Source organism: Brienomyrus brachyistius, chromosome 24 (genome assembly GCF_023856365.1).
Source record: "Brienomyrus brachyistius isolate T26 chromosome 24, BBRACH_0.4, whole genome shotgun sequence".
Classification (NCBI taxonomy): Eukaryota; Metazoa; Chordata; class Actinopteri; order Osteoglossiformes; family Mormyridae; genus Brienomyrus; species Brienomyrus brachyistius.
The window spans coordinates 1478062-1502763 of record NC_064556.1 but is presented as its reverse complement, the minus strand read 5'-3'; the positions used below and the strand labels follow the sequence as shown (position 1 = coordinate 1502763).

The following is a 24702-nucleotide window of genomic DNA, read 5'->3' as shown; positions in this document are numbered from 1 at the left end:
GCGCACACGCGTGCGTGGTTTTTATGCGCGTGAGTTTTGGCACTAATTAAACGCCATACATGCCATACAGTATATACTGATCCTGGAGAAACACTGCAATGTCAAGCGGGGCGGAATAGAGGTGCCGCGCAAAGTCGGAAAACTAATGATAATACCATCTACAAACCATCAACAAAAGCGGATTAAACTACACAGATCGTACATCATGAACAACAGAAAAGATATCTCACTAATTGGGAAAAACAGAACTGATTGTTTTTCAGATGAATGCAATACGCTCCCGTAGAGAACCGCGTACTGTGCAGTGTGGTGCAGCTGCCGCGAGGAGTGAGCCCCGCATCTTGCGCAGGCACGTGGCCGCTCTCATCCGTTAACATGGGTGTCGAAAAGAAATTATATTTTCTGCAGCACATCCAGTGTGTCCCGGGCGCAAATTTCTTTTAGCACTGTGGTTCAAGAAATCTTATTAATATTCATAAGCGAAGCCCTACATGACCGACTGATTCATTAATATTTATGAGAGGAGCACTACCTGATTGGTCAGTTAACAGCGACAATGCGCTGCCTGTTTTTTTCTAAGGCAGGGCTGCCCAAATCCAGTCCTGGGGGGCCGGAGCCCAATGTAGCTTAGTTATTTCCCTGTTCCACCATAAAGGATTCAGCTCAAGAGCTGTGTGGTAATTAGCACAAGGAGTTGAATCAGGTGTGTTAAATGATGGGAAACCCAAAAATGGGCAGGGCTCTGGCCCCCCAGGACTGGAGTTGGGCACCTCTGGTCTAAGGCATTCACTGGCCAATCAGCAATACTCTCTCATGAATATTAAGGAGTGTTCCACCCTGTAAAAATGTAAATTCGCATCTCACACTGGAGGAGAGAGTCATTGCCTATGGGTGCCGTCCTAGGACAATACTAACGAATCTCACACAGCAAACACACACACTCACAGCATGTGCAAGAAGAACAAATGCAAAGGATTCATTTTTGTGAAATTAAAGATGTACAACAACATCAGAATATATTTGAACAATATTACGCTCCCACACAAACACAAGTATGAAAGGAGCAGTTATAAAGTATTTGTAAAAAACATTTTTTTTTACATAAAAATGAATTAATAGTGTTTTTGGTGATGATTTTGATGTTTTGTTTCTCATTTGGATGTTTGTCTAAAATGACACAGAAACTCAAACATCCATCTACACACAGTGCAGAAAACACAGTCATCACAACAACTGTGTGACAACAACCATAACACTCATCACAACAACTGTGTGAATACAACCATAACATAGTATTAATGGTATTATTAATAAAAACCTGCAAACACACTTACATTTCTGTAAGCCTGGTCTGGTCCTGCACTCTCCACCGTGGTCCACACTACAGGAGAAGCAGAATGACATAGTACTGCTGTATCCATTTATTTATTGGTGCCTCTTCTTCACATACATGCATAAGTATCTGTAGCGTGTCAGACACACACTCTGTACTCACTGCAGCTTCTCCAGTTTACAGCTGGGATCCTCCAGTACAGCAGAGAGCAGCTTCACTCCTGAGTCTCCTGGGTGATTGTAGCTCAGGTCCAGCTCTCTCAGGTGTGAGGGGTTTGACCTCAGAGCTGAAGCCAGCGAAGAACAGCCTTCTTCTGTGACTCTACAGCCTGACAGCCTGCAGAGAGACAGACAAAAACTCTCAAATAAATAAGATCACCTCACCTATACAAGTATTACTTTCAAGTAAATGTGAGTATTTTCATACAATGTGAGTCATTTCAACATTTACAGTTAAAAGTGTAGAATATTATGTAACATTGACCTCAGTGTCCCCAGTTTAGGATAGAATACCCAGTAAAACTGATCTCCAGTTTACAGTGTGGAATATCCAGTAATACAGACCTCAGTATGTCCAGTTTACAGGGGGAATACCCAGTAATACTTACCTCGGTATCTCCAGTTTACAGTGGGAATACGCAGTAATACAGACGTCAGTATGTCCAGTTTACAGTGAGAATACCTAGTAATACAGACCTCAGTATGTCTAGTTTACAGTGTGGTGTACCCAGTAATACTGACCTCAGTATCTCCAGTGTACAGTGTGAATCCCCCAGTCCAGTAGAGAGCAGCTTCACTCCTGAATCCTGCAGGTCATTGTCACTCAGGTCCAGCTCTCTCAGGTGTGAGGAGTTTGATCTGAGAGCTGAAGCCAGCACCTCACAGCATTCCTCTGTGAGTTCACACCGGTCCACCCTTAGGAAAAAAACACTTATAAAACCACCTTTTGCATTGGTGCTCTGTACGTGAGCCATCACTGTCATCACAGAAGAGTTTTTGTAAAACAATGAATTTATTGTACAGTATATAAAAATATTTAAGTTCTAAACTGCAACATGACTGTCACTTTCCTTTGTCTATTAGCTCTGCTGACCAACACAAACCATGTGCTAAGAACGACTGGCTTTCTGCTTTACTGCTTAATTATTTCTAACGTGGTTTACAGCTGATTAGTTTGCGGGATTTTAGGAGGTAGGAGAAGAACAAAGAATCTGTTTGTGTTTGTTTATTATGTTGCTGTTTAAGTGCATTATGGGTCATCCTGCCAAACGTCTTTTTGGGAAACACATTTTCTGTAATAGGGTAATTATTGTTAACTAAAATAAAATTGAAAAATTAGAAAACATTTTCATAAAAAATACTACTTAGCTAAAGTACTGGTATGTTTGTCTTTAATTACCATCAATCCCTGGAACAGCAATGGTCAGCTCTCAGCCTTAAAATTATAGCGTTAGATCAATGGGTAACGCTTGAGAGAGGTACTCCATGTCAGTATGGTGTGAAATCAGTGGGTAACGCTTGAGGGAGGTTATCCATGACAGTGTGGTATTAGATCAGTGGGTAACGTCTGAGGGAGGTACTCCATGTCAGTATGGTGTTAGATCAGGGGGTAACGCTTGAGGGAGGTATTCCATGTCAGTATGGTGTTAGATCAGTGGGTAACGCTTGAGGGAGGTTATCCATGACAGTATGGTGTTAGATCAGTGGGAAACGCTTGAGAGAGGTTATCCATGACAGTATGGTATTAGATCAGTGGGTAATGTTTGAGGGAGGATATCCATGACAGTATGGTATTAGATCAGTGGGTAACATTTGAGGGAGGTATTCCATGACAGTGTGGTAGATCAGGGAGTAACGCTTGAGGGAGGTTATCCATGACAGTATGGTATTAGATCAGTGGGTAACATTTGAGGGAGGTATTCCATGAGAGTGTGGTAGTAGATCAGGGGGTAACGCTTGAGGGAGGTATTCCATGTCAGTATGGTGTTAGATCAGTGGGTAACGCTTGAGGGAGGTTATCCATGACAGTATGGTATTAGATCAGTGGGTAACATTTGAGGGAGGTACTCCGTGACAGTGTGGTAGTAGATCAGGGGGTAACGTTTGAGGGAGATTATCCATGACAGTATGGTATTAGATCAGGGGGTAACGCTTGAGAGAGGTTATCCATGACAGTATGGTATTAGATCAGTATGTAACGCTTGAGGGAGGGTATCCATGACATTATGGTATTAGATCAATGGGTAACACTTGAGGGAGGGTATCCATGACAGTATAGTATTAGATCAGTGGGTAACGTTTGAGGGAGGTTATCCATGACAGTATGGTATTAGATCAGTGGGTAACATTTGAGGGAGGTACTCCATGTCAGTATGGTGTTAGATCAGTGGGTAACGCTTGGGGGAGGTATTCCCTGTCAGTATGGTGTTAGATCAGTGGGTAACGCTTGAGGGAGGTTATCCATGACAGTATGGTGTTAGATCAGTGGGTAACGCTTGAGGGAGGTTATCCATGACAGTATGGTGTTAGATCAATGGGTAACGTTAGAGGGAGGTTATCCATGACAGTATGGTAAGTTGGTTGACAACGTCATCGTAACTGATGGTGTTTATAAGGGCAGCAGAGCACCCAGGCCGCAGCTCCGTGGTCGACTACGTCATCGTAACTGATGGTGTTTATAAGGGCACCAGAGCATCCAGGCCGCAGCTCCGTGGTCGACTACGTCATGGTAACTGATGGTGTTTATAAGGGCACCAGAGCAGCAAGGCCGCAGCTCCGCGGTCGACTACGTCATGGTAACTGATGGTGTTTATAAGGGCACCAGAGCACCCAGGCCGCGGCTCCGTGGTCGACTACGTCATGGTAACTGATGGTGTTTATAAGGGCACCAGAGCACCCAGGCCGCGGCTCAGTGGTCGACTACGTCATGGTAACTGATGGTGTTTATAAGGCCACCAGAACACCCAGGCCGCAGCTCCGTGGTCGACTACGTCATGGTAACTGATGGTGTTTATAAGGCCACCAGAACACCCAGGCCGCGGCTCCGTGGTTGACTACATCATGGTAACTGATGGTGTTTATAAGGCCACCAGAACACCCAGGCCGCGGCTCCGTGGTCGACTACATCATGGTAACTGATGGTGTTTATAAGGGCACCAGAGCACCCAGGCCACAGCTCCGTGGTCGACTACGTCATGGTAACTGATGGTGTTTATAAGGCCACCAGAACACCCAGGCCGCGGCTCCGTGGTCGACTACATCATGGTAACTGATGGTGTTTATAAGGGCACCAGAGCACCCAGGCCGCGGCTCAGTGGTCGACTACGTCATCGTAACTGATGGTGTTTATAAGGCCACCAGAACACCCAGGCCGCGGCTCCGTGGTCGACTACATCATGGTAACTGATGGTGTTTATAAGGCCACCAGAACACCCAGGCCGCGGCTCCGTGGTCGACTACATCATGGTAACTGATGGTGTTTATAAGGGCACCAGAGCACCCAGGCCACAGCTCCGTGGTCGACTACGTCATGGTAACTGATGGTGTTTATAAGGCCACCAGAACACCCAGGCCGCGGCTCCGTGGTCGACTACATCATGGTAACTGATGGTGTTTATAAGGGCACCAGAGCACCCAGGCCGCGGCTCAGTGGTCGACTACGTCATCGTAACTGATGGTGTTTATAAGGGCACCAGAGCACCCAGGCTGCAGCTCCGTGGTCGACTACGTCATCGTAACTGATGGTGTTTATAAGGGCACCAGAGCACCCAGGCCGCGGCTCCGTGGTCGACTACGTCATCGTAACTGATGGTGTTTATAAGGGCACCAGAGCACCCAGGCTGCAGCTCCGTGGTCGACTACGTCATCGTAACTGATGGTGTTTATAAGGGCACCAGAGCACCCAGGCTGCAGATACGTGGTCGACTACGTCATGGTAACTGATGGTATTTATAAGGCCACCAGAACACCCAGGCCGCGGCTCCGTGGTCGACTACGTCATGGTAACTGATGGTGTTTATAAGGGCACCATAGCACCCAGGCCGCAGCTCCGTGGTCCACTACGTCAGGGTAACTGATGGTGTTTATAAGGGCACCATAGCACCCAGGCCGCAGCTCCGTGGTCGACTACGTCATGGTAATTGATGGTGTTTATAAGGGCACCAGAGCACCCAGGCCGTGGCTCCGTGGTCGACTACGTCATCGTAACTGATGGTGTTTATAAGGGCACCAGAGCACCCAGGCCGTGGCTCCGTGGTTGACTACGTCATCGTAACTGATGGTGTTTATAAGGGCACCAGAGCACCCAGGCCGCGGCTCAGTGGTCGACTATGTCATGGTAACTGATGGTGTTTATAAGGCCTCCAGAGCACCCAGGCCGTGGCTCCGTGGTCGACTACGTCATCGTAACTGATGGTGTTTATAAGGGCACCAGAGCACCCAGGCCGCGGCTCCGTGGTCGACTACATCATGGTAACTGATGGGACTGGCACTTGGTCACTTTTAATATCCGTTCTTAAATGTTTCATGTTCTTTTTATTATGTTCATTTTCACATATATTCCTACACTTTTACTTTGTCTATTTTTACATTTTGCACTTTGTTTCTTATATTTTCTGTAAAGCACTTTGAATGACCTTGATGTATGAACATGTGCTAGACAAAGAAACTTGACTTGAACTGAAATTAAATGTCCACTCTCTACTCACTTCAGCTTCTCAAGTATACAGCTGGGATCCTCCAGTACAGCAGAGAGCAGCTTCACTCCTGAGTCTCCTGGGTGATTGTAGCTCAGGTCCAGCTCTCTCAGGTGTGATGGATTTGACCTCAGAGCTGAAGCCAGGGAAGAACAGCCTTCTTCTGTGACTCTACAGAATGACAGCCTGCAGAGAGACAGACAAAAACTCTCAGATAAATAAGATCACCTCATCATTACAAGTATTACTTTCAAGTAAATGTGAGTATTTTCATGCAATGTGAGTCATTTCAACATTTACAGTTAAAAGTGTGGAATACCCAGTAATACTGACCTCAGTATCTCCAGTTTACAGCTGGGATCCTCCAGTACAGCAGAGAGCAGCTTCACTCCTGAGTCTCCTGGGTGATTGTAGCTCAGGTCCAGCTCTCTCAGGTGTGAGGGGTTTGACCTCAGAGCTGCAGCCAGCACCTCACAGCATTTCTCTGTGAGATTACAGTTGTCCAACCTGGAAAATTTGAAGACACAATTTACACATAGTTAATGGTACTCTGTATTATTAACGATGCATGTGAAAATTATATATGACATTTTCCGCAACATATTCAGACCAATGAAACAGCTTCCACTGCAGTCGTCAGCCATCTTTCTGCCAGGTGTCCCCAAAGTAGGGCTGGGTACCGACCAAAATGCTCTGATCCTATCGAGGATCGAAAATTCTCTTTCGGTACCAAATTCCGAATAGCCAAACACTTATCTCAACGTCTGTCAGCCAATAAGCATGCAGCATACTCGTGTGAAGATCTAAAGTCGCTGCTGATTGGCTGTCTAATGTAAAGTCCCACAAACACGTTATAGAGCAGTAATGTACATCCAGAGACAAACCTGGGAAGCGGTTCGCATGTGTGTTGTTTTTGTTTTTAACATAATGTAAATAATGCCTAAGAATCAAAAGTGTGGCTTCGCATGTTTCCAAACTGCGACCATTTAGCCGCATTTTGTGACCATTATTGGAGACATTTTATGAGCCCCTGTACCAGATATTTTATTTTAGTCGCCCCTGCACCTGTGTCCTCATTCATGTCCAAATATGCCACCATATAGCGGCTGGCCATGCCGTGGTATATCATGTGAAACACCCGGGGAGAGTGAAAATTGGGGTGTGTGTGTGTATGCATGTGTCTGTATGCATGTGTGTGTGTATGCATGTGTGTGTGTGTGAGATCGAGATCATCGGAACTCGGTCCAGCTGCCGGTCCCCGAAGGCACTACTGAGGCGGCGCTTACATGGATGATTTGATTATTGTCTGACCACAAGCACCGGCACTAACATGGAAGTTACGCGGAAATGCAGAGAGACAGAGCGCATGGAAGTATTTTTGAACCGCAACAAGACTGAATACGTTTTCGCTGCATCTCCATATATTGCTGCATGTACCGCGTGTGGAATCCCCATGTTACTAGATGTGTAATTAGTTCAATATATTTAAGTGAGTTTCTGTGAGTGTCTCCTGAGTCCGGTTATTGACGTTAGTTCGATGTGTTGCTCCATGATCCTGCATGTGTTCTCCCCGAATAAAACCCTCGTTTCTCTCACTCCTGCTCCTCTTTCCCTGCTCTGTGCCTTCGATCTAAGACAGCTGGCCAGATTTATTGGTGAATTATAAACACGTCCCAGGTAATATAAGTAAAATATAAATAAATGCCCCAATATGATCGCAATCGATCCCCCAGTAACTAAACAATAACTAACAAAACGACTTGTTCAAATGAAAGATTTGTCCTATAATGTTTAATGTATTTTTGTCATCCAGCGCCCCTACAGCCATTGGTATTAAGGGTCTTAGCCAAGGGCCCTGCGATGACATCACTGCCCGGCCAGGAGATCTGAACCAGCGACCTCTACTCAAGGGCACAGAGTCCGAACCTGCAGAGTCACGTACGACAGCCAGTATTTACAGAAATACTTCCTCCAGTATCCAACACTGAAAATAATTTCTGAGTGTTTTTCCCAGTATTAAGGCAAACTGGCACTTTGGAAAGGTCGTCGCATCCTCAGCTAGGAGCAGCTGAGGCCAGCAGAGGGCGCCAGTGAGCAGTCAGAGACAGCAGTCTTCTGGAAGCTCCCAGCTCTGGGCTCCATCACATGGACACACCTGCTGACAGTAACACTCACATACCATTTCTGTGGCGCTGGTGTGTGACTCAGCAGGCTAAGCCTCTGTGCCTGTGGTTGGAGGATCACTGGTTAGACACTCAGCAGAACAGTCACATGTCTGTGGGCCCTTGATCGAGGCCCTTAACCCCCAGCTCCAGGGCTGCTGGATGTCAGCTGATAAGGACCCCCTTTGTTTCTATAGCAGGTTAGGATGCACACAGGGTTGTCATGGAAATTACAGTTTTGTGTTTTTACTACATCACTACCCTCAGTCATTATAAAATCTGGGTTCCAGATTATCAAAAAACAATCCAGCCCAGGAATTAATGCATAAGAAGGAATAAATTGAATATTTTAAATATTTTAAACAATGTTAATCTGTTCCTGCCAGACATGATACTGTTTCACATCCTGACTTACAGAGCTCTCCTAGATGTCTTGACCACAGGCAGCAGCCTCCAATGTTCCTCATCTGATCTGATGAATTTCTTCAGATCAAACACATCCAGCTCCTTATCTGACATCAGCATCACAAAGGCCAGAGCTGAGTACTGTGCAGGTGAGAGGTCTTCTGCTGAAAGACGTCCTGAATTCAGGTATCTTTGTACTTCCTCTACTAGAGAGTTGTCACCCAGCTCATTAAGACAGTGGAAGAGGTTGATGGTCCTTTCTGGAGATAAATTCTCCTGTATTTTCTCCTTGATGTATTGAGCTGTTTCTGTAATGTTATGTGAGCTGGTTCTTGTCTGTCCCAGTAGGCATTTTAAGGATGTTATTAAAGTCTTATGTGAGCTGGTTTCTGTCTGTCCCAGTAGTCTTTGTAACAGAGTCTTACTGGAGTCTGTTGAGAGGCCCAGGAGGAAGCGGAGGTAGAGGTCCAAGTGTCCATTTTTGCTCTCTAAAGCCTGATCCACTGCAGTCTCCAGCAGGTCAGCTGATGAGTTTGACAGAAACGCATATAAAGCAGCGAGATACTCCTGGACGCTCAGATGCACAAAGCAGTACACCTTCTCCTGATACAACCCATATTCCTCTTTAAAGATGTCTGTGCACAATCCAGAGTAAACTGAAGCTTCACTGACATCAAGGTCATTCTCTGTCAGATTTTGCTCATAAAATATGAGATTGCCTTTCTCAAGGTTGTCAAAAGCCAGCTTACCAAGTTTTAACAGGGATTTCTTACTAGATTCAAAGCAGTTATTAAGCTTGGTTTCACTTTTTTTCATGTACTTTTCATTTTTTAAACCTGTCTGAAAGATCAGGAAGTGTGTGTACATTTCAGTCAGAGTGCTTGGAATTTCTCCCCTGTCAGTTTCAGTAAAAAGCTTCTCAAGGACAGTGGCTGAAATCCAGCAGAACACAGGTATGTGGCACATGATGAAGAGGCTCCGTGATGATTTCACATGTGTGATAATCCTGCTGGACAGGCTCTGATCACTGAATCTCCTCCTGAAATATTCCTCCTTCTGGGCATCACTGAACCCTCGTATCTCTGTCACCCGGTGGACACACTCAGGAGGTATCTGATTGGCTGCTGCTGGCCGGGAGGTTATCCAGAGGAGAGCGGATGGGAGCAGATTCCCCTTAATGAGGTTATTCAACAGCACATCCAGTGACGTTTTCTTTGTTGCATCAAACCAGCTCTCATTGTTCTGAAAATCTAGATGCAGGCGACACTCATCCAGACCATCAAAGATGAATAAGACTTTGTACCTAAAGAGCTCAGAAGATTCAACTGATTTGAGATCAGGGACAAAGTGTTGAAGCAGTTCAATCAGACTGTATTCCTTCTTAATCAAATTCAGGTCCCGGAAAGGAAGAGCAAATATGAAGTGAACATCCTGGTTTGCTTTTCCTTCTGCCCAGTCAAGAATAAATTTCTGCACAGAGACTGTTTTCCCGATACCTGCCACCCCTTTACTGAGTACAGTTCTGATAGGTGTCTCACGCCCCCATAAGGGTTTAAATATATCATTGCACTTGACTGTAGTATCTTCTGTTCGCCTTTTCTTGGATGCTGTTTCAATCTGTCTCACTTCATGTTCATCATTGACTCCTCCAGTTCCACCTTCAGTTATGTAGAGTTCTGTGTAAATCTCACTGAGGAGAGTTGGCTGTCCTTCCTTAGCTTTCCCTTCAAATACACGCTCAAATTTCTGCTTCAGGTTCCCTTTGATTCCGCGCTGACATTGTGACAGAAGATGCCCTGAAATGAAATGAGAGGTAAATAAACAGACTTTTCAAAAAACACATTTTTTACTCATACAAGCAAAACTGAATCATATTAAATTAAATGATAAACTGAAATGTAATACATGTTTTTTAAAATACCATTTTTCTGAGACCAAACAAACACACACAGAATGAGATTCAACACTTACTCTTCTCCAGTCTGTCAGCGAAATCATTTTGCTCCATGGTCCTCAGGATGTACAGTGTGATATTCAGAGCTCCATCTCTACCACAGGTCTTCTGCATCTGACCATCACTGTCCAGGTCATTGTCCTCCTCCAGCTGGGGCTCAGAGCATTCTGGGTAATTCTCATCTAGGTACCTCGTGATCTTCTTCAGCTCGTCCTTCAGGAACTTAACAGCATTTTCCTCTAGTGACTAAATGCACAGTCTCAGTTAATTATTGCTACTTGAACTAAACCATTTCATAGTTTTATTTAGTGACTCATAGGGTTGAATATCTTTTCATTAACATTATTAGTTTCTAACTGTACAGCTGTATAAAATATAAACCAATTAACACAACACTTCCGAAAATATATATCCGCCATAAATGCAAACCTTCAATATGGAAGATAAACCCGGTTTCTCCTGTAGATCTGATCTGCATCCTTCCATTTGGTCTCTGTCAATAAGGCAGAAATATAAAGACCTCAAATCATCTACACAAGTGTAACAGAAGGTCTGTAACAGTGCCCATTAAAAGTGCTCTTGCTGCTGACAGAATAACCTAGTGGTGGATTTTAATGTGTAAAGGTGTAAGACGCCTATTTAAGCTTTATTCATTAGGGCGGCTTCAGAACATCAATCTTCTCATAACAGCAGAAGAGAACCAGTGACATCCAGCTCCACCACAGAGACACAGCAGGCAGGACAGACAGTCTGATATGCTGCCCTTTGTACTCACTGGGTTTTAGGGAGATTAACTTGATTTCAAACAGATTTCGGCTTGATTAGTAGAGCTAACTAACAGCATTTCATTCACCATCCTCAGTCAGAAAACTGAGTAAATAGCCTGAGAATTTATGATGGTCTTTGAAAGGAAGCTCAATATCGGCATTTTTACAAACACATTTTGACAGTGAGCCTGTCAACAACAGCCTTTATTTTCTGTTCATGCTTAAATTGTCGATGCAGGATAAAGTATTGTCTCCTCCATTGAATTAAAAACTCTCAAGTAAGTGATTACAGTACCATTTTTGGATTTGCCCAGGATTTTAATGACTAATTGCAGTAATTACATCTAAATTAGAAAGAAATGCTGTACGTTTGAATCGACAAATAAAATCAAATTGGCACAACTAAAATTAGCTAATACAGTCAACGACGGATATATTTTATGGATATAAAATTATACAGTTATACCAACACCAGGTGTAACTGTCATACATAAACTAAACTGAATACAGACAACTAAACTGAGAAAATGATAAACCGATACCATTGCAGCAGTATTCAGTTTATCATCTTATTCAGCCAATTATCAAATTTATGTTGGGTAAATTGGGTATAATATAATCACAGTGCTCTACTTGGTTGTCTGAGCTAATTGGTGCATGCCGACCGGCTCCCCCCTTCAGTACTGCAGTACTCTATTTGGTTGCCTGAGCTAATTGGTGCATGCCGACTGGCTCCCCGCCTTCAGTACTGCAGTACTCTTTTTGGTTGCCTGAGCGAATTGGTGCGTGCCGACCGGCTCCCCGCCTTCAGTACTGCAGTACTCTTTTTGGTTGTCTGAGCTAATTGCTGCGTGCCGACCGGCTCCCCCCCTTCAGTACTGCAGTACTCTTTTTGGTTGTCTGAGCTAATTGGGGCGTGCCGACCGGCTCCCCGCCTTCAGTACTGCAGTACTCTTTTTGGTTGCCTGAGCTAATTGGTGCGTGCCGACCGGCTCCCCGCCTTCAGTACTGCAGTACTCTATTTGGTTGCCTGAGCTAATTGGTGCATGCCGACCGGCTCCCCGCCTTCAGTACTGCAGTACTCTTTTTGGTTGTCTGAGCTAATTGGTGCATGCCGACCGGCTCCCCGCCTTCAGTATTGCAGTACTCTATTTGGTTGCCTGAGCTAATTGGTGCATGCCGACTGGCTCCCCGCCTTCAGTACTGCAGTACTCTTTTTGGTTGCCTGAGCGAATTGGTGCGTGCCGACCGGCTCCCCGCCTTCAGTACTGCAGTACTCTTTTTGGTTGTCTGAGCTAATTGCTGCGTGCCGACCGGCTCCCCGCCTTCAGTACTGCAGTACTCTTTTTGGTTGCCTGAGCTAATTGGTGCATGCCGACCGGCTCCCCGCCTTCAGTATTGCAGTACTCTATTTGGTTGCCTGAGCTAATTGGTGCATGCCGACCGGCTCCCCGCCTTCAGTACTGCAGTACTCTTTTTGGTTGCCTGAGCTAATTGCTGCGTGCCGACCGGCTCCCCGCCTTCAGTACTGCAGTACTCTTTTTGGTTGTCTGAGCTAATTGCTGCGTGCCGACTGGCTCCCCGCCTTCAGTACTGCAGTACTCTTTTTGGTTGTCTGAGCTAATTGCTGCGTGCCGACTGGCTCCCCCCCTTCAGTACTGCAGTACTCTATTTGGTTGCCTGAGCTAATTGGTGCATGCCGACCGGCTCCCCGCCTTCAGTACTGCAGTACTCTTTTTGGTTGCCTGAGCTAATTGGTGCGTGCCGACCGGCTCCCCGCCTTCAGTACTGCAGTACTCTTTTTGGTTGTCTGAGCTAATTGCTGCATGCCAACTGGCTCCCCCCCTTCAGTACTGCAGTACTCTTTTTGGTTGTCTGAGCTAATTGCTGCATGCCGACCGGCTCCCCGCCTTCAGTACTGCAGTACTCTATTTGGTTGTCTGAGCTAATTGCTGCATGCCGACCGGCTCCCCGCCTTCAGTACTGCAGTACTCTTTTTGGTTGTCTGAGCTAATTGCTGCGTGCCGACTGGCTCCCCCCCTTCAGTACTGCAGTACTCTATTTGGTTGCCTGAGCTAATTGGTGCATGCCGACCGGCTCCCCGCCTTCAGTACTGCAGTACTCTTTTTGGTTGCCTGAGCTAATTGGTGCGTGCCGACCGGCTCCCCGCCTTCAGTACTGCAGTACTCTTTTTGGTTGTCTGAGCTAATTGCTGCATGCCAACTGGCTCCCCCCCTTCAGTACTGCAGTACTCTTTTTGGTTGTCTGAGCTAATTGCTGCATGCCGACCGGCTCCCCGCCTTCAGTACTGCAGTACTCTATTTGGTTGTCTGAGCTAATTGCTGCATGCCGACCGGCTCCCCGCCTTCAGTACTGCAGTACTCTATTTGGTTGTCTGAGCTAATTGCTGCATGCCGACTGGCTCCCCGCCTTCAGTACTGCAGTACTCTTTTTGGTTGTTTGAGCTAATTGCTGCATGCCGACCGGCTCCCCGCCTTCAGTACTGCAGTACTCTTTTTGGTTGTTTGAGCTAATTGCTGCATGCCGACCGGCTCCCCGCCTTCAGTACTGCAGTACTCTTTTTGGTTGTCTGAGCTAATTGCTGCATGCCGACCGGCTCCCCGCCTTCAGTACTGCAGTACTCTATTTGGTTGTCTGAGCTAATTGCTGCATGCCGACCGGCTCCCCGCCTTCAGTACTGCAGTACTCTATTTGGTTGTCTGAGCTAATTGCTGCATGCCGACTGGCTCCCCGCCTTCAGTACTGCAGTACTCTATTTGGTTGTCTGAGCTAATTGCTGCATGCCGACTGGCTCCCCGCCTTCAGTACTGCAGTACTCTTTTTGGTTGTTTGAGCTAATTGCTGCATGCCGACCGGCTCCCCGCCTTCAGTACTGCAGTACTCTATTTGGTTGTCTGAGCTAATTGCTGCATGCCGACCGGCTCCCCGCCTTCAGTACTGCAGTACTCTATTTGGTTGTCTGAGCTAATTGCTGCATGCCGACCGGCTCCCCGCCTTCAGTACTGCAGTACTCTTTTTGGTTGTTTGAGCTAATTGCTGCATGCCGACCGGCTCCCCGCCTTCAGTACTGCAGTACTCTTTTTGGTTGTTTGAGCTAATTGCTGCATGCCGACCGGCTCCCCGCCTTCAGTACTGCAGTACTCTATTTGGTTGTCTGAGCTAATTGCTGCATGCCGACCGGCTCCCCGCCTTCAGTACTGCAGTACTCTATTTGGTTGTCTGAGCTAATTGCTGCATGCCGACCGGCTCCCCGCCTTCAGTACTGCAGTACTCTATTTGGTTGCCTGAGCTAATTGGTGCATGCCGACCGGCTCCCCGCTTTCAGTACTGCAGTACTCTTTTTGGTTGTCTGAGCTAATTGGTGCGTGCCGACCGGCTCCCCGCCTTCAGTACTGCAGTACTCTATTTGGTTGCCTGAGCTAATTGGTGCATGCCGACCGGCTCCCCGCTTTCAGTACTGCAGTACTCTTTTTGGTTGTTTGAGCTAATTGCTGCGTGCCGACTGGCTCCCCCCCTTCAGTGCTGCAGTACTCTTTTTGGTTGTCTGAGCTAATTGGTGCGTGCCGACTGGCTCCCCGCCTTCAGTACTGCAGTACTCTTTTTGGTTGTCTGAGCTAATTGCTGCGTGCCGACTGGCTCCCCCCCTTCAGTACTGCAGTACTCTTTTTGGTTGCCTGAGCTAATTGCTGCGTGCCGACTGGCTCCCCCCCTTCAGTACTGCAGTACTCTTTTTGGTTGCCTGAGCTAATTGGTGCATGCCGACCGGCTCCCCGCCTTCAGTACTGCAGTACTCTTTTTGGTTGTCTGAGCTAATTGCTGCGTGCCGACCGGCTCCCCGCCTTCAGTGCTGCAGTACTCTTTTTGGTTGTCTGAGCTAATTGCTGCGTGCCGACCGGCTCCCCGCCTTCAGTACTGCAGTACTCTTTTTGGTTGTCTGAGCTAATTGCTGCGTGCCGACCGGCTCCCCGCCTTCAGTACTGCAGTACTCTTTTTGGTTGTCTGAGCTAATTGCTGCGTGCCGACTGGCTCCCCCCCTTCAGTGCTGCAGTACTCTTTTTGGTTGCCTGAGCTAATTGGTGCGTGCCGACCGGCTCCCCGCCTTCAGTACTGCAGTACTCTTTTTGGTTGCCTGAGCTAATTGGTGCGTGCCGACTGGCTCCCCCCCTTCAGTACTGCAGTACTCTTTTTGGTTGCCTGAGCTAATTGCTGCGTGCCGACTGGCTCCCCGCCTTCAGTGCTGCAGTACTCTATTTGGTTGCCTGAGCTAATTGCTGCGTGCCGACCGGCTCCCCGCCTTCAGTACTGCAGTACTCTTTTTGGTTGCCTGAGCTAATTGCTGCGTGCCGACTGGCTCCCCCCCTTCAGTGCTGCAGTACTCTTTTTGGTTGCCTGAGCTAATTGGTGCATGCCGACTGGCTCCCCCCCTTCAGTGCTGCAGTACTCTTTTTGGTTGCCTGAGCTAATTGCTGCGTGCCGACTGGCTCCCCGCCTTCAGTACTGCAGTACTCTTTTTGGTTGTCTGAGCTAATTGGTGCATGCCGACCGGCTCCCTGCCTTCAGTACTGCAGTACTCTTTTTGGTTGCCTGAGCTAATTGCTGCGTGCCGACTGGCTCCCCCCCTTCAGTGCTGCAGTACTCTTTTTGGTTGCCTGAGCTAATTGCTGCGTGCCGACTGGCTCCCCCCCTTCAGTACTGCAGTACTCTTTTTGGTTGCCTGAGCTAATTGGTGCATGCCGACCGGCTCCCCCCCTTCAGTACTGCAGTACTCTTTTTGGTGGCCTGAGCTAATTGCTGCGTGCCGACCGGCTCCCCGCCTTCAGTGCTGCAGTACTCTTTTTGGTGGCCTGAGCTAATTGGTGCGTGCCGACCGGCTCCCCGCCTTCAGTACTGCAGTACTCTTTTTGGTTGCCTGAGCGAATTGGTGCGTGCCGACCGGCTCCCCCCCTTCAGTACTGCAGTACTCTTTTTGGTGGCCTGAGCTAATTGGTGCGTGCCGACCGGCTCCCCGCCTTCAGTACTGCAGTACTCTTTTTGGTGGCCTGAGCTAATTGGTGCGTGCCGACCGGCTCCCCGCCTTCAGTGCTGCAGTACTCTTTTTGGTTGCCTGAGCGAATTGGTGCGTGCCGACCGGCTCCCCACCTTCAGTACTGCAGTACTCTTTTTGGTTGCCTGAGCTAATTGGTGCGTGCCGACCGGCTCCCCGCCTTCAGTGCTGCAGTACTCTTTTTGGTTGCCTGAGCGAATTGGTGCGTGCCGACCGGCTCCCCCCCTTCAGTACTGCAGTACTCTTTTTGGTTGCCTGAGCTAATTGGTGCGTGCCGACTGGCTCCCCGCCTTCAGTGCTGCAGTACTCTTTTTGGTTGCCTGAGCTAATTGGTGCATGCGGACTGGCTCCCTGCCTTCAGTACTGCAGTACTCTTTTTGGTTGCCTGAGCGAATTGGTGCGTGCCGACCGGCTCCCCACCTTCAGTACTGCAGTACTCTTTTTGGTTGCCTGAGCTAATTGGTGCGTGCCGACCGGCTCCCCGCCTTCAGTGCTGCAGTACTCTTTTTGGTTGCCTGAGCGAATTGGTGCGTGCCGACCGGCTCCCCCCCTTCAGTACTGCAGTACTCTTTTTGGTTGCCTGAGCTAATTGGTGCGTGCCGACTGGCTCCCCGCCTTCAGTGCTGCAGTACTCTTTTTGGTTGCCTGAGCTAATTGGTGCATGCGGACTGGCTCCCTGCCTTCAGTACTGCAGTACTCTTTTTGGTTGCCTAAGCTAATTGGTGCGTGCCGACTGGGTGGGTAACCCTAGACGAATCCTGAAGGATTCTCTTCAATGGTTGGGCATCAGCAGGGTAACATGAGCTGATCTTGATCTATTCTTCTTGTGAGAGGGGGACAAGCAGGAAAGAAAAAACAGAATACATACTGCCAGGCAAATCTAAGGAATTCCTTGCATAGCACCTACCCATATGATAAATCCTTATTGGTCCACCTTTAGAGTCCCCCCCCCCCCAGGAAGACCAAAGCCTCTCAACCAGCCACTGATCAGCACACAAGAGCAAAGCCTGCAAAGATCCAATCTTGTTGCTCCAACTAACATGTTTAACTATATGTGGGGTTTATACACTTATCCTATTTGACACCATTATGGTGAATTTAGTTTAAAAAAAAGTCTTAAATCAAAGGCAGGCCTGTCATGCTATGCAAATATACATCCAACACCATTGGTCTACAGGGGAGTTGGCAGTTCTATGAGCTGCACAGCAAAGCTTTCTGCATATATTACCCACAATTCCAGGCCAACACTGGTCATCAAAGTGGCCGTACATGAACAAAGCCACCCCCTGGAAATAAAATACTTCTTATACCACTTCCGTAAGTCTTTCTGTTGGCTCAAAACCAACATAAAATCACAAGTAAGAGCTAAGAACAAGTTTTTGTTCAGCTCACAGGAACACCAGTTTCTAATCTTCAAGAACAATCAAATCTAAGCTGACAAAGTTTTAATAAGAAAAGAGAAAAGGCTGTAAGGTCCATATGGGTCAGAGTCTCTCATGACGGCTGGTGGATCTGGGGCGGCTTCTATGGTCCTCATATGAGTTCTTGGGTGAACATTAACATGGGGCACATACAGACCACCCAGTTTGTACTCGTGTGCCGTCCATATGGGCTTGTAATCTGGGGAGGGGTGGAGTCACAGTGGTTTAACACTCTGTGGTGTCAATTCAACACAATAAGAGTTAGCAAAGTGTGACACTCTAAAAACAACACTGCCTACACTCTAAAGAAAGCCCAGCAGTGAGTTCAATGAATCATGAATGAATCATCAACCACAATGAAGCAGCAAGCCTGGCCATGCTCATCAAGTTCCACAGAGGCACCATGGAGAGTGTTCTGATAAGCTGTAGTGAGCATAACTGTGCTCACAAACACTTTATCCAGAGCACTATTTTGTATGTGAACTGATGGTCACACACTGAACTCTCTGTTTGCACACTGCACTGTGCCTTTGTGCACTGTGCCTTTGTGCACTGTGCCTTTGTGCACTGTGCCTTTGTGCACTGTGCCTTAGTGCACTGTACCTATGTGCACTGTGTCTTGCACTTCGGATCACTGAGCTCCTCAGCACTGAATATATATTCTCATCAGCTACAAATCCAGTGTCTGCTGTTGTACTTCAGCGTGTTGGTTTGGACACCCCGGTCAGGCACAGAGAGCTTCCCCTGCCAAACTAAGCTTTAAGCTCAGTGTCAGACCAGTTAAACTGCTTTTAACGTGTCTATGTATTTTACGGTAGTTAACTGTACTGGGGCCTTTCCTCCTACCTGTACACTGCACTGTCCTTGTTATATTCACACTGTGTGTACACTGTGGATCCTGAGCTCCGGCCTGTTGTCTCTGCATGCTGGTATATGGTGAAATGACAGTAATGGTCACTTTGATTTAAATGATTCTAACTATCATTACTGAAGCTTAAACAATACATGAACTAAGTAGATTTCCGTCTAATTAACAAAATAAAAAATCAAGCTGATAATAATTCTGATGTAAGGACATAGAGAGGTATATGGTGTTGCAGTACAAACATATTTTATTGGTAGTTTTTACGATACCGAAGTGAGGAATCATTTAAATCAAAGTGACCTTTAAGTCACTTTGAATAGTCACTTTTGAATACCTGCCCATAGTTGGAAGGACAGATGGACTTTTCTAGCTCCTACAAAACGTCATGATTGAGTGCTTTTGGCTATTTCAGTTCAAGTGCATTTCACAAGAGCCCCAGAGATAATCACATCATTACTTTAGGTTAGTACTATTTAAAAAGGTAACAAAGAATTTTATGTTTGTTTTTATTTAATTTCAGCTTGGTTCAGAATCAGTTCACATTTATAGTTCTTGTTTAATTAGTAGTTTTTATTTTCGTATCTTATTTTATTCCAGTTTATGGAAGTGTTTGCATTAACAATTATATCCTTGCCTTACATCCTGCAAATACTTGGTTTTAAAAAATTCTTATTAATTCCTACAACATTCATACCAAACTTAACAAATGTGACTTTTAAGAGCGACTTTACTTAAATTCTGCGCTGGTGTGCCGAGCACATGCAGACCTTACGCCGTAGTGAGCACTTATACTTGTGCGCTGGTGATTCGAGCTTAAGCAGAGCATACGCTAGGGGTGTCAAACTCACTCACGGGGGGCAAAATTAAAAACTGGTTTGGATTTGACGGCGAAACCAGATCAATATGTATTGAAAAATAGTCTTAAATTGACCGTGTTTAGTCAGATATATTATGATAAATTATTCTAGGGCTGCAACAACTAATTGATTAAATCGATTAAAATCGACTAACCCAGGCAGAGACTCGAACCAGGGTCCCAGAGGTGTGAGGCAACAGTGCTAACCACTGCACCACCATGCCACCCCTGGAAATAAATCCTTGTTATATAAATATAAAACATATAATGTGAGCAGCATCACATTAAATCTTCTGCTTAACCAGCTGTGAAGCTCTTCATGCAAAAAGACGTTTAGCTTTAATGTCAAATAATTATTTGGTAATTTGAGAATTATTTAATAATAATCTTAGTAGTAGCAGCGGTTACTGTTTCCGTAGTTCTACCTCCATGGCCTATTACTGAAGAGCGGAAAAGGCAGTTAAAATCTGTTTTATGTATTTTCTTTATTAAATTGTTATTCAGCTCATTTCAAGGTGGAGACTTCAACAGGTTTTTTTTCTCAGAATATGCAAAGAAATGCTCTCTGCACTGAACAAATACAGATGGTCTTTGTATCTCATTAGTAATTGAAACTGTTCACCATCACCGATTTAAAAAAAATGCTGGTTGCACTTTATGAAAGATTTTGTGTTTTTCATTACATTGATTCAACTGCTACAAAAATGTTTCTACTCTTAATGTAATTATTTTATTTTTTATGTGAGTTGCTGGAAACATCCTTTGTACAAAGACAGTTTGGGTTATAAAAAAATGCTGGAAATCGAATTGGTTTTGCCCCCCGATTAATAATCGATTAATTGAAAAGAAATGAAATAAAATATTCGACAGATTAATCAATTATCAAAATAATCATTAGTTGCAGCCCTAAATTATTCATACAGAAATATGAATTTATCGTCACCCAAGACATTCAGAGCAAACCAAGCTTAGAGATTAAACATCCATCCATTTTCCAAACCGCTTATCCTATTGGGTCGCGGGGGGTCCAGAGCCTATCTCGGAAACAATGGGCACAAGGCAGGGAACAACCCAGGATGGGGGGGCCAGCCCATTGCAGGGCACACTCACACACCAGTCACTCACACATGCACACCTATGGGCAATTTAGCAACTCCAATTAGCTTTAGCATGCTTTTGGACTGTGGGGGGAAACCGGAGTACCCGGAGGAAACCCCACGACGACATGGGGAGAACATGCAAACTCCGCACACATGTGACCCACGTAGAGACTCGAACCCCGGTCCCAGAGGTGTTAGGCGACAGTGCTAACCACTGCACCACCATGCCGCCATAGATTAAACAAACAAATGAGATATCACACTAAAACAACACAGTGGCATTAATTTATGTCCTCCTCTCTAAAGCAGTTTTTCGCTGAGTCAATTCCAATGAAAATGTTTTATCGCAGGCAATCAAAACAGTCAAAAGAATAATTTCTTCAATCAAAATCTAAAATCCTTATTTTTCATTAACACCCAAAACGAAAATATTTTTGATAATCAATCTGTTGAAAATGTGCAAATATTTCAAGAATACAGCTATTAACAGTCTACCTGGTAATTACAGGAGAAAATGCAAAAAGGAAACACACAATTGAACACACTCTGCTCTGATGCATATCAGCCCAAGCCGGATGCTTGGCGTCTTCATCAGAGTTTGGGGCCAGTCTGAGCTGTGGAAATTCTCAGGATAGAGAGAAGCTGTGCATCACTTGGTACGTTTACATGCACAGCTAATTCCACCCTTTAATCGGACTGCTGTCCTTGTCCCAGTATACATACATGGGAGGGGAAACGATTTATTGACCGAAGTGTGTTTGACTCCGATACAATAGGCGGCGATATGGCTCCTTTCAGCTTGTTAGTATTGGGCTTTTCCCGGTTGACCTATTACATCACAGACGTAAAAAAATAATAAAAGCAATAATAATGGATGTGTGGTAGAGGTGTGACCAGAATGTTATGTGTGGGTGGGCATTTGGCTTATTTGGGGGTGGGCTAAAAACTGCAAAATGAGTGGAAAATTAGCAGCGAGGCTGTCAGAGAAAAAACCCCAGCAATACCGTACTGTCGGCATATCACTAGTGTTACACTATCAGCAATGTTAAACCTGCCCCCTGTAACGAGCAGCGAGGACGTCAGAGAAAAAAACCCCAGCAATACTGTACTGTCGGCATATCACTAGTGTTACACTATCAGCAATGTTAAACCCGCCCCCTGTAACGAGCAGCGAGGACGTCAGAGAAAAAAACCCCAGCAATACTGTACTGTCGGCATATCACTAGTGTTACACTATCAGCAATGTTAAACCTGCCCCCTGTAACGAGCAGCGAGGACGTCAGAGAAAAAAACCCCAGCAATACTGTACTGTCGGCATATCACTAGTGTTACACTATCAGCAATGTTAAACCCGCCCCCTGTAACGAGCAGCGAGGCTGTCAGAGAAAAAACCCCAGCAATACCGTACTGTCGGCATATCACTAGTGTTACACTATCAGCAATGTTAAACCTGCCCCCTGTAACGAGCAGCGAGGCTGTCAGAGAAAAAACCCCAGCAATACCGTACTGTCAGCATATCACTAGTGTTACACTATCAGCAATGTCAAATCCGCCCCCTGTAACGAGCAGTGAGGCTGTCAGAGAAAAAACCCCAGCAATACCGTACTGTCGGCATATCACTAGTGTTACACTATCAGCAATGTCAAACCTGCCCCCTGTAACGAGCAGCGAGGCTGTCAGAGAAAAAACCCCAGCAATACCGTACTGTCAGCATATCACTAGTGTTACACTATCATCAATGTCAAACCTGCCCCCTGTAAAGAGCAGCGAGGCCGTCAGAGAAAAAACACCAGCAATACCGTACTGTTTCCATATCACTAGTGTTACACTATCAGCAATGTCAAACCACTATCTGTAGACTTGTTGCTACGGTGCTTTTCTACACAAAATACCGCATAATGTGTTGTTGGTGAGCTAAGAAGTGCTACTGAGGATCCTCTCTGCTTAGGACCATTAATCCCAGTTCACACTTCACTTTGCCACATGTCATTATGGTCAGTGTATGGTCTACATACGTAATGCACTTGTCAGTCGACACAGACGGTCGTGGTTAGTGCATGAGTACAGCAATGACATTCCACCAGAACAGAGGAAATCATTTTCTCGCGCATATGCTGTCAACCTGTCCCGACTCACAAGGAGTCCAATAGATCTAAAGTCTGAGTTGCACACTAAACATGGGCATAACTAAATTTACACTGTTTGGATTGTCATCATACTTTATGAAAGAAAGCAATTATTATATTTTTTCCTGATGACATAACGAGAGGCTCAGCTGGCTATTAACAGGCACCTTCCTGTTAATCACGTTAAAACTGAAGCCTGATCCTGAACATGATGTAATGAGTCCATGAAGATGCATTTATTCTTTACTGAAACAGAAACATCCATCCCAGAAGAAGAAAGTTATTTATTTAGTCTTTCTTAATGGATATCAGCAGTGTACAGGTCAGCCTGCTTTTCCAGCTGTAGATCAAAATTTTAAATGCAATTTTCAATTAACTAGCTTAAAATTCCAGCTCACAGGAAGTCAGTCTAAACAGTAATCCTCATCCTTTTACCTGAGATGAAGTTTATATGGAACACCAGCAAAACTTCTGTTTTAATTTTTTAAAGACAATAGGATGTATGAAAGTTAAAAAAGATGCATTCTTTGAAAAGTTTTTATCCTCATAGCTTGACTGAGAATCTGAGTGTTTTAAACAGTGTTTGTTTAAATGCACATTTACCTCTGATCTGTAGATAAAGGTCCCTCACTGAATTTGAGTGGGAGCTCCATTGACTTGTCACTCTTCATGGAAACACGGCTGGGTGCAGGTGAGCCTGCTCTCTCCATCGGGACACTGTGGGCAGAGAGAGGAAACAAATCCTCATTATATAAATATAATTCATGTAATGCAGCATCACATTAAATCTACAGTAAATTTTCAGTAAAGTGCCAAAGATGAGAGGATTTGTGCAAGTTAAAAAAGTTGCATTCTTTAACTGTATATTCCTCAGCTTGTGTGCCTGTATGCCTTTTTACTGAGAGTCTGAGTGTTTTAAACAGTGTTTGTTTAAATGCACATTTACCTCTGATCTGTAGGAAAAGGTCCCTCACTGAATTTGAGTGGGAGCTCCATTGACTTGTCACTCTTCATGGAAACACCGCTGGGTGCAGGTGAGCCTGCTCTCTCCATCAGGACACTGTGGGCAGAGAGAGGAAACAAATCCTCATTATGTAAATATAAGTCATATAATGCAAAATCACATTAAACCTTCAGACTTCTGCTTAACCTGCCGTGAAGCTCTTCATGCAAACAGGCTTGTTTACTGTTAGATTTCATGTGAAATAAATTGTCTGAACTAACATTAAGATTCCTGTATGAAAGGTTCCTGTAAATCATGTTTTCATGTTGTCCAAAGAGTAAAGGCCAAAACAAAAGTATACAGTGTTAGGAAGGCCAACTTTAATGGTATGAGACTGAAACTAGAAACTGTAAACTGGATGTTAAATAACTGTTGAAGAGGCATGAGAAGTTTTAAAAAGTACATTATTGCTAGAGGACTTCATACCTGTTTCCAGCAAAACTAAATATAGGAAACTACAACCAAGGTGGTTTACTAAGGAAATTATGAATAAAGTCAGGAGGGAAAGGGCTCTGTGCCACAAATGGAAATTAACTAATGATTTAAAAACTAAGCAGGAGTGTCTAAGTCTACAGGTTGGATTAAAAAATAACATTAGACTCACCAAGAGGAATATTGCAGTGGAGGCGATTACATGCTGATTACAGTATGTCACTGCACCCACCACAGTACAAACCGCCTCAGGGATGAGAGCCTGAGTGCAGTGGATGATACCTCAGCACCACACTAGCCTGAACACACCAGTGTGAGTGCCAATCCTGCCACCAACCCCTAAATTTCCCTGCAAGTTGGAGGACCTCCTTACAGGGCTAGACATTAACATCATACCCAAGACATAGCAATTACAGCTCAAGGGCCCAAAGGAGTAGAATCACTCCAGGCTTTCGCTGGATTTGAACGGAGTCACCACTCGAAGCACAAGGCTGTGGATAACATTACAAGATGATGTGAT

At 45.5% G+C, this 24702-nt stretch overlaps 2 long non-coding RNA genes across 3 annotated transcripts in view; one reads left to right on the top strand and one right to left on the bottom strand.

The window, feature by feature from the left end:
- Nucleotides 1-1244: 1244 nt before the first annotated feature.
- The window catches only part of LOC125720005 (uncharacterized), an 89732-nt gene continuing 66274 nt past the window's right edge, over nucleotides 1245-24702 (top strand). The window contains exons 1-5 of one of the 2 annotated variants that reach the window (XR_007385320.1): nucleotides 1245-2810; nucleotides 2958-3153; nucleotides 3200-3248; nucleotides 3298-3395; nucleotides 3494-3885. This is a non-coding gene — a long non-coding RNA (uncharacterized LOC125720005). The remainder of the gene's footprint in view (nucleotides 2811-2957; nucleotides 3154-3199; nucleotides 3249-3297; nucleotides 3396-3493; nucleotides 3886-24702) is intronic. The other variant, XR_007385321.1, reaches the window with a different exon arrangement.
- Nucleotides 14649-16791, bottom strand: LOC125720012 (uncharacterized). The gene is made up of 2 exons (XR_007385329.1): nucleotides 16475-16791; nucleotides 14649-14914 (listed from the first exon to the last, which is right to left on the bottom strand). It is a non-coding gene; the product is annotated as an uncharacterized LOC125720012 (long non-coding RNA).